The 13,542-nt window shown below is 45.0% G+C and overlaps 1 long non-coding RNA gene across 1 annotated transcript in view; it reads left to right on the top strand.

The window, feature by feature from the left end:
- LOC108523573 (uncharacterized) overlaps window positions 1–13,049 on the top strand; it is a 108,673-nt gene extending 95,624 nt beyond the window's left edge. Inside the window, exon 3 of the long non-coding RNA XR_001883846.1 lies at window positions 11,305–13,049. This is a non-coding gene — a long non-coding RNA (uncharacterized LOC108523573). The remainder of the gene's footprint in view (window positions 1–11,304) is intronic.
- Window positions 13,050–13,542: the final 493 nt, after the last annotated feature.

Here is a 13,542-nt window from a genome sequence, read left to right as displayed (position 1 = left end):
ATTGGGAGTTATACGTGGTATGAATGATTAATTGATGGGTGCTGACAAGTTGATGGGTGCAGCACACCAACATGGCACAAGTATACATATGTAACAAACCTGCACGTTATGCACATGTACCCTAGAACTTAAAGTATAAAAAAAAAATATAGTAAGTGTTCTGTTAGAAAAATTAAATGGTATTTTTTAGTTAGAATGAGGGGCATATTTTTCCCAAGTGTGAATTTAGTTAGAGCTGTTGATGTCACACACATAGTATTATAAGATCTAGTAAGACAGCTGAGTACCAGGTTTGCTTTGTCAGAGTCATAAAGGTCGGGCCCCATCTGAGAAGGTGGAGGGGCAGGTAGAGAGCTTCCCTGGAGGAAATGTTTTTCTCACCATCAATCATCCCAGGGCAGGAAAACGCTAGTTTTGGACTGAGAAGAAAAGATCTCCTCTGCTGTCTGCACTTGGAGATACAGAGATGCCTGCAGATTTTTACTGGGTGCCTTGAGCTGGTCTTTGCTATGTATAAGTCTGCTTGGAGGTAGAAAGAGTCTCAAGTTGGGTTTTGGGGTCTCAAAATGTGTTCTTCTTTCTTCCTCAAACATTTAGCAGTGCTTTGAATGATTAAGAGAGTGGACTCTGTCTACCTGACATGGGATTCATTGTGGTGAAGGTAGAGGGGAGAGCAGCCTGGAGAAAAGTCTCACAAGACGATGAAAAGTAGCCTGAAGAAGAGCTCTGGCTCTGTGGAACTATCAGGCCCCATGGGGACCCATTGTGGCATATGAAATCCCCACAAATCACTTGGGGACATCACAGATGCTCAATATTCCGCATGATGAGCCTGCAGGTTCTTGTGAATTGAATATTAATGAAATAGTGTCTGTATTTTGTAATCCACAGGCTGGTGAGGTCTGAGGACACATGGATGACATAATGAAGGACTTCCTAAAAATAAAAGACCTGAAACTCTTGAAGTGGTGTTTGAAATAACAATTGTACAATGACAACCACTGGTTTAATTAACCACCTGACCATCCTTAGCTGACTTTAAGACTAAGAATGCTCAGCAACTGATTAATGATTTAAACTTTAGGTGTCATAAGAGCTAGAAAACAACAACAAATCTGAAAATGACCGGTTCCACTTTATACATATGTATCCATGCATGCATTCATCCATTTATTCATCCAGCAAATATTTGTTGCCAAGCACTGTGCTTGCTACAGGAATGCAGACCTTAGACATTACCCTCCAGGGGTTTACATCTGAGTGAGTGAAGACAGGTAGGAATCTGCATCCTCTAGTCAGAGAGACAGATTGTTTCTTGTTAATGACACAGTTAGGCAAGCATCCCTCTCAGTTTCCTTCCCAGGGGATTGTGTCACCCATGTAACCAGATGTGCTTTTCCATGAGCTACCTTTTATTCCTATGATCCCATGTGGAGGAGCTGCTGTAATAGACCTAAGTGTTCTGCTAGCCTATGGGTGCTCTACTGGTCCTTGGTTTTGGCTTCCAACCAGAGGCTGCATCCTGAAATGACAGGCAAGGTTGAGACAAAGATGGAGCAGAGCACCTAGAGTGCTTTGGCCGGTCCAGCATTGCCCTCCAGTGTTCAAATGCAGGAAAGTGGGGAACAATGAATTCTTAGCATAAAGTCCTGAGATGGCTGTCTGTGGATTAATGAGGGGGTTCCGGGATGGCTCCCCCAGAGGAAGCGTGGGAAAACGGAAACTGGGAGCCAGAGTTGAGATATAAAAGTGATGATTAAGATTCATTAATGGTAGGGCACCTTGAGAGATAGGCATAGAGAGAAACAGAAACAAAGACCCTGTCAGTTGACTAACTCGGATTTTGTCAGGAGAAATAGCAATTGTCTGGCAAGATGACCAGGTTCCCCTGGGGATTAGAAAGCATGGTGGTGGCAGTGGAGGACTGGTTACCTAGAGCTGGATATCCAGTCTTCTCAGTCCACCCTTTTCAAGGTTCTAGGGAGACTTTGATCTAGAATTATTACCTCCAGGTTCAGGGGCAGTCCAGGAAAGAGCACAAATCTCCTGAAATAAAATTGGAGGCAAATATCTGTACATAACAAACTTTTCTCATTAGATTTGCAAAGAGGTCTAGGTCATAAGAAGGTAAGTCAGCATTTTTCCTGGGACATAAATGGTTTCAGTCTCCTGTCTTACATCTAGGTAGTTCATTAACTCAGCCTTGGAGGGAGATTTTTCTTAACCTCAGGGAGTTCCCCCAGTTGGGTCAATGTCACTGGAAGATGTCCAGCACAGTAGGACACTGTCTTGTCTCCCAGATCATGGATCTATATGAGTCAAGGCTGAAGTAGCCTTGGCAGCCAATCTGCTCTTGGCAAAATCTGCAACTAGTACAATGTTTGCATCTTTCATTTTGTTTCACCTTTGCACACCTAGATCACCTAGATCACCACTTATCTTATGGTGTCATGGAAGCAATGGAGCATCAGCCCCACCCCAAATCTTCCGCTGCTTTATTTCTTCTAGTTGACCTATGACTTCCAGAACCTTCATTAAGCTTGAAATAATCTCTTTCCCTGCCCCTGTTTCTCTCTTACCCTGTTCCTCTGAAAGGATAGAGAAATGAGTCAGAGAAACTTCCTGACCACATTAAAAAACAAAACAAAATACCTGATGACTAGCTCAGGAGCTGGGTAACTACAGCACAATGTATAAAAGATTGAATTGCTCACATAATTGTCTGTAAAGTTCAAGCAGCTTAAGCCTTTCTGCAGAAGACCTCAGTCTTTACCCTATGCACAATTCAAACTGTGGTTCAAGCGCAGGGGGACCGAGAGTAGTATACCAAGGAAGGATGGAAACCAGATACCTTAGTGACAGGGCTCTTGGAAGACACCACAGTTACAGTAACTCTGGCATGTGAGTGTGTAGCTCTGTGTGCATGAGTATGTGGTAAAAATGAAGCTTTGTGAAGTTAATAACTGTGTTTTTCCTGCACTACTTCATAACTCCAGTGCCTCCAACAGAGTAAGCACTTGCTAATAAGCATATTGCCCTATAGTACAGTGGTTAAGAGATGATGCTTTAGAATCCAACCATCTAGAATTTTAGCTCTTCTTTCGTAGTTGTTCAATCTTAAGAAAGTTTCCTAGCCTTTCTGACCTTAGGCTCCTCATCTGTAAAACAGGAATAACAATAGCTGCCCTCCTACACCCAGAATGTTAATGAGGATTAGAGATGATGCATGTGAAGCCCGAGGCATTGTGCCTGACACGTGGTCACTGCTCAGTAAAGAGTAGCTGTTTCTGTTATTTCCATGTGTGGGTCTGTGCAGACCTCTGTGGGTGTATGAGAGCTTTTCAGTCAAAGGCCAACTTAACTGCAAAATAAAATCAGCTTCATTTCAGAAAATGAAATGTGCAGGCATGGGGTGGAACTGATTCTCTTCCTACATGTCCTTTGCCACTCTGTTCTATAACCATGAAGACTTTGCTTAAGTTGCCAGGGACCAATGTGCGCTTGAACCCTGCCTGGAAGGGGAACACCCCTTGCATATAAATAAGCTTTCTGTTGAAATGGGCATGAAGGGACAGTGGCTGACCCCTTCTGCTGTGTGCCCTGATGCTCATTTGACTGTCAGCACCACTGTCTTCTGCTGTGGATGACTGTGATCGACCCAGTCTTGCCAACAGAAGAGAGAACTGGAGCCTTTGTATTCAATCATCATTGAGAGCCTATTAGGAGGACAAGGTACCATGTGGCTACTTGAAAGGCTGAGAGTCTGGAAATGGCCACGACAGAGGAAAATCCTTTCACTTGGCCGACGGAGGCCAGGTCTATGGCTTTAAGGCGATTGGCACAGATGCTGAGCGAGGGGGTGCATTCATTTTGTGCTCAATAAAACAACTTTTATTCAGGGATGTGAATTGTTATCCCTCGGGAAAGGTGAAGGTACAAAAACAGGTTGTAATTTCTTGGAGAATCTAATTCCCTTGTAGCTGGAGACAGAAAGAGAGTGAGAGGGAGGGAGAGAGATAGATGAAAGGAAGCTCTGTTATCTCAGGAAGTCCTAGGTAATTACCCAGCCTGAATTTCTCCTGGAGCTTCAGGATGGTACCAGATGTGTCCAGGCCCTCTGCGCACCACCCCACAGAGCTAGCAACTAGAGTCCATCTCCTCCCACCGTGGCTGTTATTCATGTCTGGGAACACATCAAAGGAGGTTTGATATTCATAACTGCTGTGAGTCATTTTCACATGGAGCTGTGGGGAGCTGCCTGTACTGCTGCATGCTGTATTCAGCCCTTTGTGAGAGCAGCTGAGCTGAACCAATCCCCCATTATGGGTGAGAGTAGATTCCTCCTGGGAGACCTGGATTGGCTCCACACCCCTGTGCAGAATAAAATAGGTCTTCTTATTGAGAAGTAGTTATTAAAACATCCCCCAGTCTTGGCTATGCAAGTACACTGCCCACAGGGACAGCTCTGCACGGTCCTTCCACAAGAGTGTGGCCACCTCCAGGTCCTGATGTTAGTGCCAATAACATCTGAATCCTCCCTTTTTGCCTCGCTGCAAGGACAAAAGACATCAACAAGACTCCAACCACCACCCCATTGCTTCTCAATTGGAGAAGGAAATTCTGCTTGCTCCTGTTGAGTTTGGCTATTGTTGGAAAAAGTGTCCCATACGACTCTCTTTGAGGGCTGGCAGAGGACTGGGAAATTAGCCACAAGACTGCAGAGCTGGAATGGGCCTTAGTCATCAACCGGTTCTAGTCCCTCAAATTACAGATGATAAGTGAGGCACAGAGAGGTTAAGCGAGTTGTCTAAAGTCACACAGACAAGGGAGGATTTCTAGCACAGGAAGTAATTATCTAAGAGGGGGAGAGAAATCCTGGCAGGGTGAATCTTGCTACTACATTTTCACTGGAGGATGCTTCAGAGGGTTGAATCTATGGGAAAGCAATGGGGACCAGGAGAGCTGCAGCTGATCTCAGTTTTGCACCCCCGTTTCTCTATATGAAAAATGGCTGTATTATTTACCTTCATTTCAGGACTGTTAAGGGGCTTCACGAGTGACTCTCAGAAGTCCTGGGAGTTCTGGGCTTTCAGGTTAATAAGAGAACAGTTTGTTGTTGGGCCTGAGACGGGGATTGGTTGCCTGGACAGCATAATCTGTTCTCTGTTCCTCAGCTACCACAAAGGCCTTATGAAGCCCCTGGGTTTAGGAGTGTGGAATAATTAAATAAAGGAAGAGTCAGACTGAGTGGTGGAGTTGGAGAAAAGTGTGAGGACTGGGGAAGTGGGTAGAATATAGTCATAAAGTAGAGCAATCCCTGCCTTCTCTGGACCTGGGAACACTCTCCCAGGAAAAAGTGTCTTCCGAGTGAGGTTGTTCCCCGCAGTCAGCAGGACTGGACTCCCTCCTTTTGTTTGGGGCAGCATGGAAACCGTGTTTCCCTATCTATGTGCATCTGAATGCACTCTAGTTATGCTATATCTCTTCAGTTTTGCCGGAGAAGCAATGCGGTTTGCTCTTTAAAATGCCCAGAGCTCCCTTTCCCATTTGGGGTTTGTGGGGAAAGGTCAGACCACAGAATGGTCTCGTGGTAATAGGGCTTCTGAATAAATGAGCCCCCAAGGACTGCCGCGGGAGACTAGAGAGCAGCAGACTCCTGCTGGGACTGAGCCTGGCAGCAGGAGCCACACAGTGTCCCCCGGCCAGGGAAAAGTGGCCCCAGTGGGTTGCTCTTCATTTTCTGGCAATGCGCCCCGTCCCCTGGCATGGCGAAGTCCCACGAGCCCAGAGGCCCACGTCCCGACATTAGTCTTCTCAACTACTTTCTTCTGTTATTATCTTGTCAACAACAGTATCCAGAGACCTAAAGGATAACTCTGCATGATGATGCAGTGAATGACCGGGTAGGTGCCTCCTGTTTAATAACCAGAGAAATATTGCTGTGCGGCATCTCTCCATATGCTGTGGCATCTGTGTCTGGCATGTAAGGGACTAATTTTCTTCACATATCTCATTAAAGATGTAAGGCAAAATGGAGGGGCTTCCAGCCTAACTCTGCCCAGCCCGCCTGCAACTCACGTTTCTTACCATCTGCTGCCATCTAGTGGCCACTTGTCTCTTTTCTGCATTTGTTGATTTCATAACGGGGCTGAAGTTTCGGCCCTTGTGAAACAGGAGTAAGACAGTTACATAAAAACCGTAATCCTGGATCTCCTCAGATTCCTCGTGGCAACTGAGGATTGGTTTCCATCCTGTGACATCCACCTGGACCACCGTGAGATTGCCTTCTGGGGCTTGAGAGCCTTCTCCCCTGTGGAAAGACATGCTCTGTCGACTTTCTTACAAATCTGCCCGCGTTCCCGACTCTAAAAGTAACTAATAAAAACCTGGTACACTGGGCAGTTCTTTCCAAAAGCCAGGGTGAATCCTCTGATTTGCGTGCTGAAACCTCCCCGATTCTTGAGGAATCCCCACAGGTTGGGATGGAAAAGGCACCCAGAGGAAGGGAATTCCACGGATCTTTTCCAGCAGCTCACCTGCGCATCTCCACACAAAGTCCTTGTAAGGGGAAGCCCACTTCCATTGCAATTCAGGATTCACTTTTCTGAGGCTGATCTTGCCTGACACTTGCTCCTTGGTCTGTGCTGGCATCGGAGCGTGTTTTCGGCCCTGATTCGTCAGCGTGGGACTTGGGATAGCTGTGAAACACTCCCCAGGATGGAAAACACAGTGTGACATGCAGGGCTGAACTTGTCATTACAAGTCGTGAGAACGGTGAATGAAGAGCAGACAGGACCCGTGCCAGCTGCAGGGTTTAGGCACGGGGTGCAGGTGCCTGTGCATCACCGTGGGCTCCTCACACGAGAGGATGGAGCCCGCACCTCTGGGTTGGGAGCTAGACACAGAGTGATGCTGCTTTTTATCATCAAACCAAGCGGTTGATATTCTTCTCTTTAAACCTCAGCATGTGTTCATTCATTTTATTGATTGATTCATTCTTCCATATGTACTCAGCTCTACGATATGCAGTGAAGCAAACACAAAAGACAAGAGTATGACAGTCTAGACCCTTGAGGATCTTTTTATTAGAGAGGAAGTAAAAAAGAAGCATAGCAGTCAAGGCTGTATTAATTCTCCATGTAAAAAAATGTCTAACATACGAAGTAGGGATTCAGAGAAGGGTCGCTAGCAGTTACAACAGCTGGAGAGTGTATCATGGAAGTAAATATTATAATTCAAACTGCCTAAGGAATTGCAGTGGTTGGTGAAACGCTCTCTAAGACGTGTGACCTCCTAAGTCCCCGAAGTCTAGGGACTCTGCTCCAGCTGTTGTCTCCCTGAGTCAGAAGACAATGGGAGATAAGGGGAATGTTCCAGGACCCCATTCATTGACCTGTAATAGTTTTCTCCCCCTCCTTAATATTACTGTTCATTCATTCATTGACATGTTAATTCATTTATTCATTCAAGAAGCCTATACCGTGCCAGACCTGGAGTTACAGAGATAAATCCAGAAATATCTCGTAAATTTTCACATCAGGTTGCCACTGAGTTGGAGCTTCATAGGACAGAGACAAGCCAAAATCACTAAAAACTGTTGTCTCCATCTTCAGGCACTTGTGTTAGTTTCCTGTTGATTCTTTGCTGCTTTTAGATTATCTGCCCATGGGGTCCTCCCACTTTCTCTCTGCTGCCCCCAATGTTCTGCTGTGTTTTTCCACAATCCGTTTACACCTTTACCTCTGGAGGTGAGGGTGAGTGAAGGTTCCTGGCACTTCTAGTCAGCAGGGATGACGGTCAGAGAGAACATTTTATTGGTCATGTGGGAAATAATCTAAATACAAACAAACAAATAAAAGACCGTCAGCTTTAGTCTTGGTTAAAAGCAAACATCCCACTAGTTTGCAATGGTGTTTGGTATGCCTTGTGAGGAAGAAATTCTATTATGTCAAATTTTCAAAAGTCTGTGCTGCTGTGATAAAGATACTTACATTCCATAACCAGAGAGCTCAGTGAAAAGGGGCTGTTAAGAGACCAGACAGTTTGGGGAAAGGTTTTATGTGACTTAAATTTACAGAGGGTTGGCTTCTCCTTGTGTTTACTGACAAGGAACAAGAAGCTTCAGTATCAACTCCCCAGGAATATAACCTTTAACAGCAAAGCATTTGATCAGAAAGAGCTCAAAAAAGTATTATATTGTTCACTTAATCCTCAGAATGTTTGCGCAGGAAGCTAATTTGTTTAGTTGAATTATAAATAAACTCACAACCTTTTATTACTTAACTCATTACTTTCTTTCTCTCTTATGTAGTCTTTTCTTTCAGTCAGAAGAACTTTAGACCCTCCTGGTTTTCCTCCTCCTCTCCCCTGGGCCTACTTTTTTCTTAGCAAACCACAAGAAATAAGGCTCCATAGCAGGCATTGCCCAGGGCTTGGTTTCTTTGCCAGTCCTGTTGTTGGGCATTTATATTCTGGAGAGAGAGGCTGCCAGGGAGCAATTGGTATCAGATGATTTATACATTTCTGTGAATGCTGAGACACAAGATCCAGCTGCTTGTTGGCTTAGCTGTGTCCTACAGTTGGGCTGGGTTACCTTGGTCTTATTCACATTGCCTGGACAAACAGGCAACCCTCCATACACTATCTGCTCCAGGTCTTAGAACCAAAGTGAAGCCAAAGATCAGAGACTCCATGTCTTCCTTCCCTCTCTCTTCATTTCTGGAAATGTCACAAAAAAGAAGAGAAATTCTGCTCAATTTCATGGGATTGTGAGAGTGTTGTCACTTGGAGTCTAATGTGGATCAGGGGGAACCACAGCTCGTGAGCTTCCCACTTCTCCCTTGATCCCCCATCACGTCTTCTCTGAGTTTAAATGAGTTTAACCCCCAATTTGCAAGCCAGGAACTGGGGAACGGAATTTAATTTTCCTTGCGCATCTACTGTGTGCCTTCAACTTCCCCACAACACTGACTCATATAACTTTCACAGCCAACCAAGGTAAGTATTACATTCCCATTTTATGAACAAAGAGGACCCAGAAAGTTAAGTAACGTTCCCAAACTTTTAGAGCTAATTGTGCTAGAGATAGAACTTGAATCTAGATGTAAAGTTCTGACAATTTCTATAACCATATACAGCCAAAAGGAAGGAGTAGGCCAATTCTCCTTCCTCTTCTACCTACCACTGTCTTTGTGAAAGAGTCAAGCAATGCTGGGAGGGAGGAGATTCCTTAGCTGTGTCCTTTCCCAGGAGCCCCACTCCCCAGGTCACGATAGATTCACCACATGTCACGAATCTAATCACTCCAGTGGTCAGCTTCAACTTTCAGCAGGTGCTGGGATTTGGCCAGGCTTGCCCTGGTAGGGTCATGTGAAGGGAACAGCCCAGTCACTGTCACATCCTCAGCAACCTGCTGTCACTCCCAGTGTCCTTAGGGCCAGAACCGACCAGCATCCCAGAAATTCCTTCGCTGAATCTTGTTCCCAGGGACTACTGAACCCCTGAGGAGGCAGGTGGGGGAGAGCCAGATACCCCGACCCACCACTGTGCCTTATCCTCTGACAGGCTGGGCCCGAGTGAGGAAGACCAGTGGCAGGAGTGACCTCCAGCCAGACCCCTTCTGCCCTTCGCTTTCCCACGATGGGAGGGCGGGCTGTGCTTGCTCTGGGCCAGTTTCTCATGGGCTTCTCTGAAGCAGGTACTTGCCGACGCGGGAATCTCCGATGTGGGAATCCCCGCACTCTCAGGGGACCTTGAGATGCTGGGGACTTCCACCCCTCAGAAGCGGGAGGTGATAAAGTTGGCTGGGACCCGCAGGCTCCTCAGCCTCAGCTACATGACAAGTGGCAGAGCTTGCCTGCTGATGAGAGGCTCTGTTGGCTTTGGAACAAGTTGAAGGAATTGACATTAATATTTTTGAAGTAAACATAGGCCCTGGAACTCAAGGCACAGGCCAAGCACCCCTCAGGTAAAGCTGGGGCCAGGGTGAAACAAGCAGATCCAGGAAGTGCAGCGGATGAGTGGCCAGAGGACAGATGTAAACCCCAGATAACTGGTCAGAACTGACTGCAGAGAGGGTGGTAGGCACTGTCACTTCTGGCACAGACTCAAAGGGTTTGAAAAGAGAGAAAAAGGAGCCGTGTTAAGACAGTCTGATGGGCGATGAGTGTTCTATTAGGGTTGGATTTTTGTATGTGAGAGAGGCCTTCTGACTGATTTTCAAGTAAACTTGTCAATCTTCGATTGGTTTACTATGTATTGGTAATACATGGGGATTTTCCAGGCTGGGTAGGCCCATATGTGTTTTCCACTTTTCACTGAATTTGAAAATGTGGTCATCTGCTTTTAGTCTGAGTCTGGCATAAGCAATTTTCAATCCCAACTCTGCCTTCTAATCTTAGGTCTTGGGAAAGACTGTTAACCTTTCTGGGCCTCAATTTCCTTGTCTATAAAAGAGAAGGGTTAAACTATGTGATCATCTGGAAATCAACTCCAGGTGCCGAGAAGGTAGAGGTCCCTTCCAGGTGGCCCACCCCTTCCTCATCCCCTGCAATCCTAAGGCAGCCGGCTGCCCTTCTACAATCTGTTTACTTCTGGAAGCCACTATAGATATTCAGCCTAATTTGATTTTCCCTGTGTAAAAAGATGTGACTAGAGTCACACAGAGGTTTCCTCCAGCCTCTGAAGGCCTCCAGGATCACTCTGGATGACAAGCAGAATTTAATCAGTTGGTCAGCATGCCTAAATCCTCTCGTCATGGTGGTAATGTTTGCAGTTCAATTTTGTTTTTATAGAATATAGGATTTAGTGATTCGGTGAGAGAGGGACGTGTTTCTTTTGTAACCATGATGTTGACGTATTATTTAGCCCCCATTTGAGTGTGGTTCTCTGTTGGGCACCATCCCCAGTGAATTAAATGGAAAGAAACTTCCCTCTTGAAGCTTCCAGTCTGAATCAACAAGGTGGTTCCCATATGAAAAGTAGACAGACATACAGGCTAGTGCAAAAACACCAAAAAGTTAACCCTTCCTTCCCATGAAGTTGCCATGTCTTTGACATTGTGAACAAGCACCAGCAGACAGATGAGGAAGGAATTAACCATGACAGTAACATTCCTGTCCCAAATTCAGTGCTATTAATTGTTCAGGAATAGGTCTAGGAGGGCCAAGGTCCTTAGCTGGCACTATCAGCCGACTCCTCTCCCTGATGGATGTGAACAGAGGCAGGAAGGAGAGATTCTTTAATAGACAACCACTGAACAGGAATTTTACGTTTGCTCTTCTTTTCTACATCCCGCTTTTGTAGATGAAGAACCCGAGGCTCTCCTTGCTTAAGTGACTTGAGTAGCTTCATGCATCTTGTAAGTAGTAGAGACAGAGCCAAAACCAGGTCTTCCTGCCCTCTTTATCATATAAACCACTTACACTGAATTACAAAGTGAACCTGATCTATGGTGGATTGTACTAATGTTCTGCTTCTGCCATGGGCACCAGAGGAGATACCGTTCTCTGTTGACACTAATCTCAAAAGCTAAATTATATGCCCCAAACTCATTTCCATTAATAACATATCAAGGATGTGTCATGCATTAATTTATCCAAAGTGATCTTGATTCTATTTACATTTTGGTGCCACCTTTTAATGTTACCATTTTTATAAATTAAATATGTAATATATAAAGCCAGTCTTCACTTACTGATATGTTAATTTTTAACCCAAACTTCTTACTCTGACATTCCAGCAATACTGGAGCATTAACAGTTGATAATAGCTCTATTGCTACCTCTCCAAGAAACACATTTGCATTTTAACCTGCACCTTCAATGGCTGACCTTCAAAGGGTCACTGATGAATGTCACAGCAGGTTGGTGGGAATCTAATTCTTTTTATGGATAATATTTGTGTGTGTGTGTGTGTGTGTGTGTGTGTGTGTGTATGTGTGTGTGTTTTAAATCCTACCACATAAGTCACTAACCTACTGGTAAGGCCAGTCTTGACCTAAAATGAGGAATTCTGTAAAATTTCAAATGCAAATCACATTTTGTTTTTGATGTTAGAGAAAACTGCAAATTGGAATAGCAGAGCTGTGCCTCTGGCCATTTCCCAGAACTACAGAGGAGCAACTAGCCCCTGGTTTCCAGTGGGTGGTGTTCCTCTTCTGCCACAGGCCCCTGCGATGTTGATGTGATTGTCATCAGAGCTCAGAAGCACAGAGCTGAATCATCCCCTGGAGGAGGATTCCCTTCAGCATAAAAAGTTCTTACAGAATTAATCCTCAAAGACTGTGGGTGGACTCTGCTGGGTTTTTCCCTGGGTGTACCAGCAGAGACGAAGAGCCCTCAAATACAGGAAGGTACTCTTTTCAGTGACAGTAGTTCTTTTGCGCCCTGTGGCTAAGTGTGCTCCCGCCCCAGCAGTAAGATCACAGCTAATCCTGAGAGGCAAGAGCTCACACCAGGCTGCTGAAAGAAAAAGTGTCCTGTGTGGATTGCAAGAGGAACTGGGACACACTGCTGGAAATGAAGTGGCAGGTCATAAACTGTCATAAAGTCAGAAAGAGAGGTGTTCCTTTTTGAGATGCTCATCACAACTAGAGAGAATGCAGCTAAGAAAATGCAGTCTTAGGGGGACCTGGACTCTTGAGGTGTTTGAGTCATTCGGAGGAAATAGAAACTTGGAAGATATCTTTGTTCCACTATTATTTGGCAGCTCCTTGCCCACAGCTGCCATTACTCCAGATTCTCTCTGATGATCCTGCATCAGGAGAATGAGTTGACTGGACACCACTGGGAACTGTGGGCAGCTCCAGGCTGAACTAGAGAAGGGGCATGTCAAAGGTCACTTATTTGCGGCTTGACCCTTTAGAGGCCAGATGTAAGAATCAGTTTCTCACAGGTCCCATGCTAACACTTTTCATATTTATTTCCATCTGAGACTCACTTAGGCTAGGCAAATATCCCATGGGTGTCTGTCTCTCTAGTGCTTTCTTGCTCATGTAAAATAAGCTCATTGGAATGAATAAAGAGAATGGTATTACTTTTCTCAAACACTAATAAGCACTTTCACTTTGTCATAGTATAAATATTAGAGTTATAAGAGACAGCCCAGGGACCAAGTAATTTTTTTTAAAGACTCAAGTGCTTGCATAGTTTCTAAAAGTCTACACTGAGGAACTATATCCTCATTCGGCACTGAGACTCATTAGTTCCCTAAAACCAAAGTCTCCAGGTGCCTCCAGGGGCCAACCAAGATGGAGCTCCTTATAGACCCATGCAATGTCCGAACTGGGAAACTTACAAATCTTTCAGTCCACCCATCATTTTATGCATGGCAAACTGAGATCCAGAGAATTCTCAGATCTCATAATTAGCTATGAAGGATTATGATTAAAATGCAAATTTGGGCCCTCCAATTCGGTCCTCTTTTCACTCTCCTTGCTGGGGAAAGAACAGTGATTCCTTGATTGGCAGAGCAGAAAATATCTTCAGTTTTTAGCATGACTTAATCCCCCTAAAGAGCATCTTTGTCACGTCTTCTCCTTGT

Source organism: Rhinopithecus bieti, unplaced genomic scaffold (assembly GCF_001698545.2).
Source record: "Rhinopithecus bieti isolate Rb0 unplaced genomic scaffold, ASM169854v2 scaffold_74680, whole genome shotgun sequence".
Lineage (NCBI taxonomy): Eukaryota > Metazoa > Chordata > Mammalia > Primates > Cercopithecidae > Rhinopithecus > Rhinopithecus bieti.
Note: the sequence above shows the minus strand (reverse complement) of the source record. Positions and strands in the feature narration are given on the sequence as shown.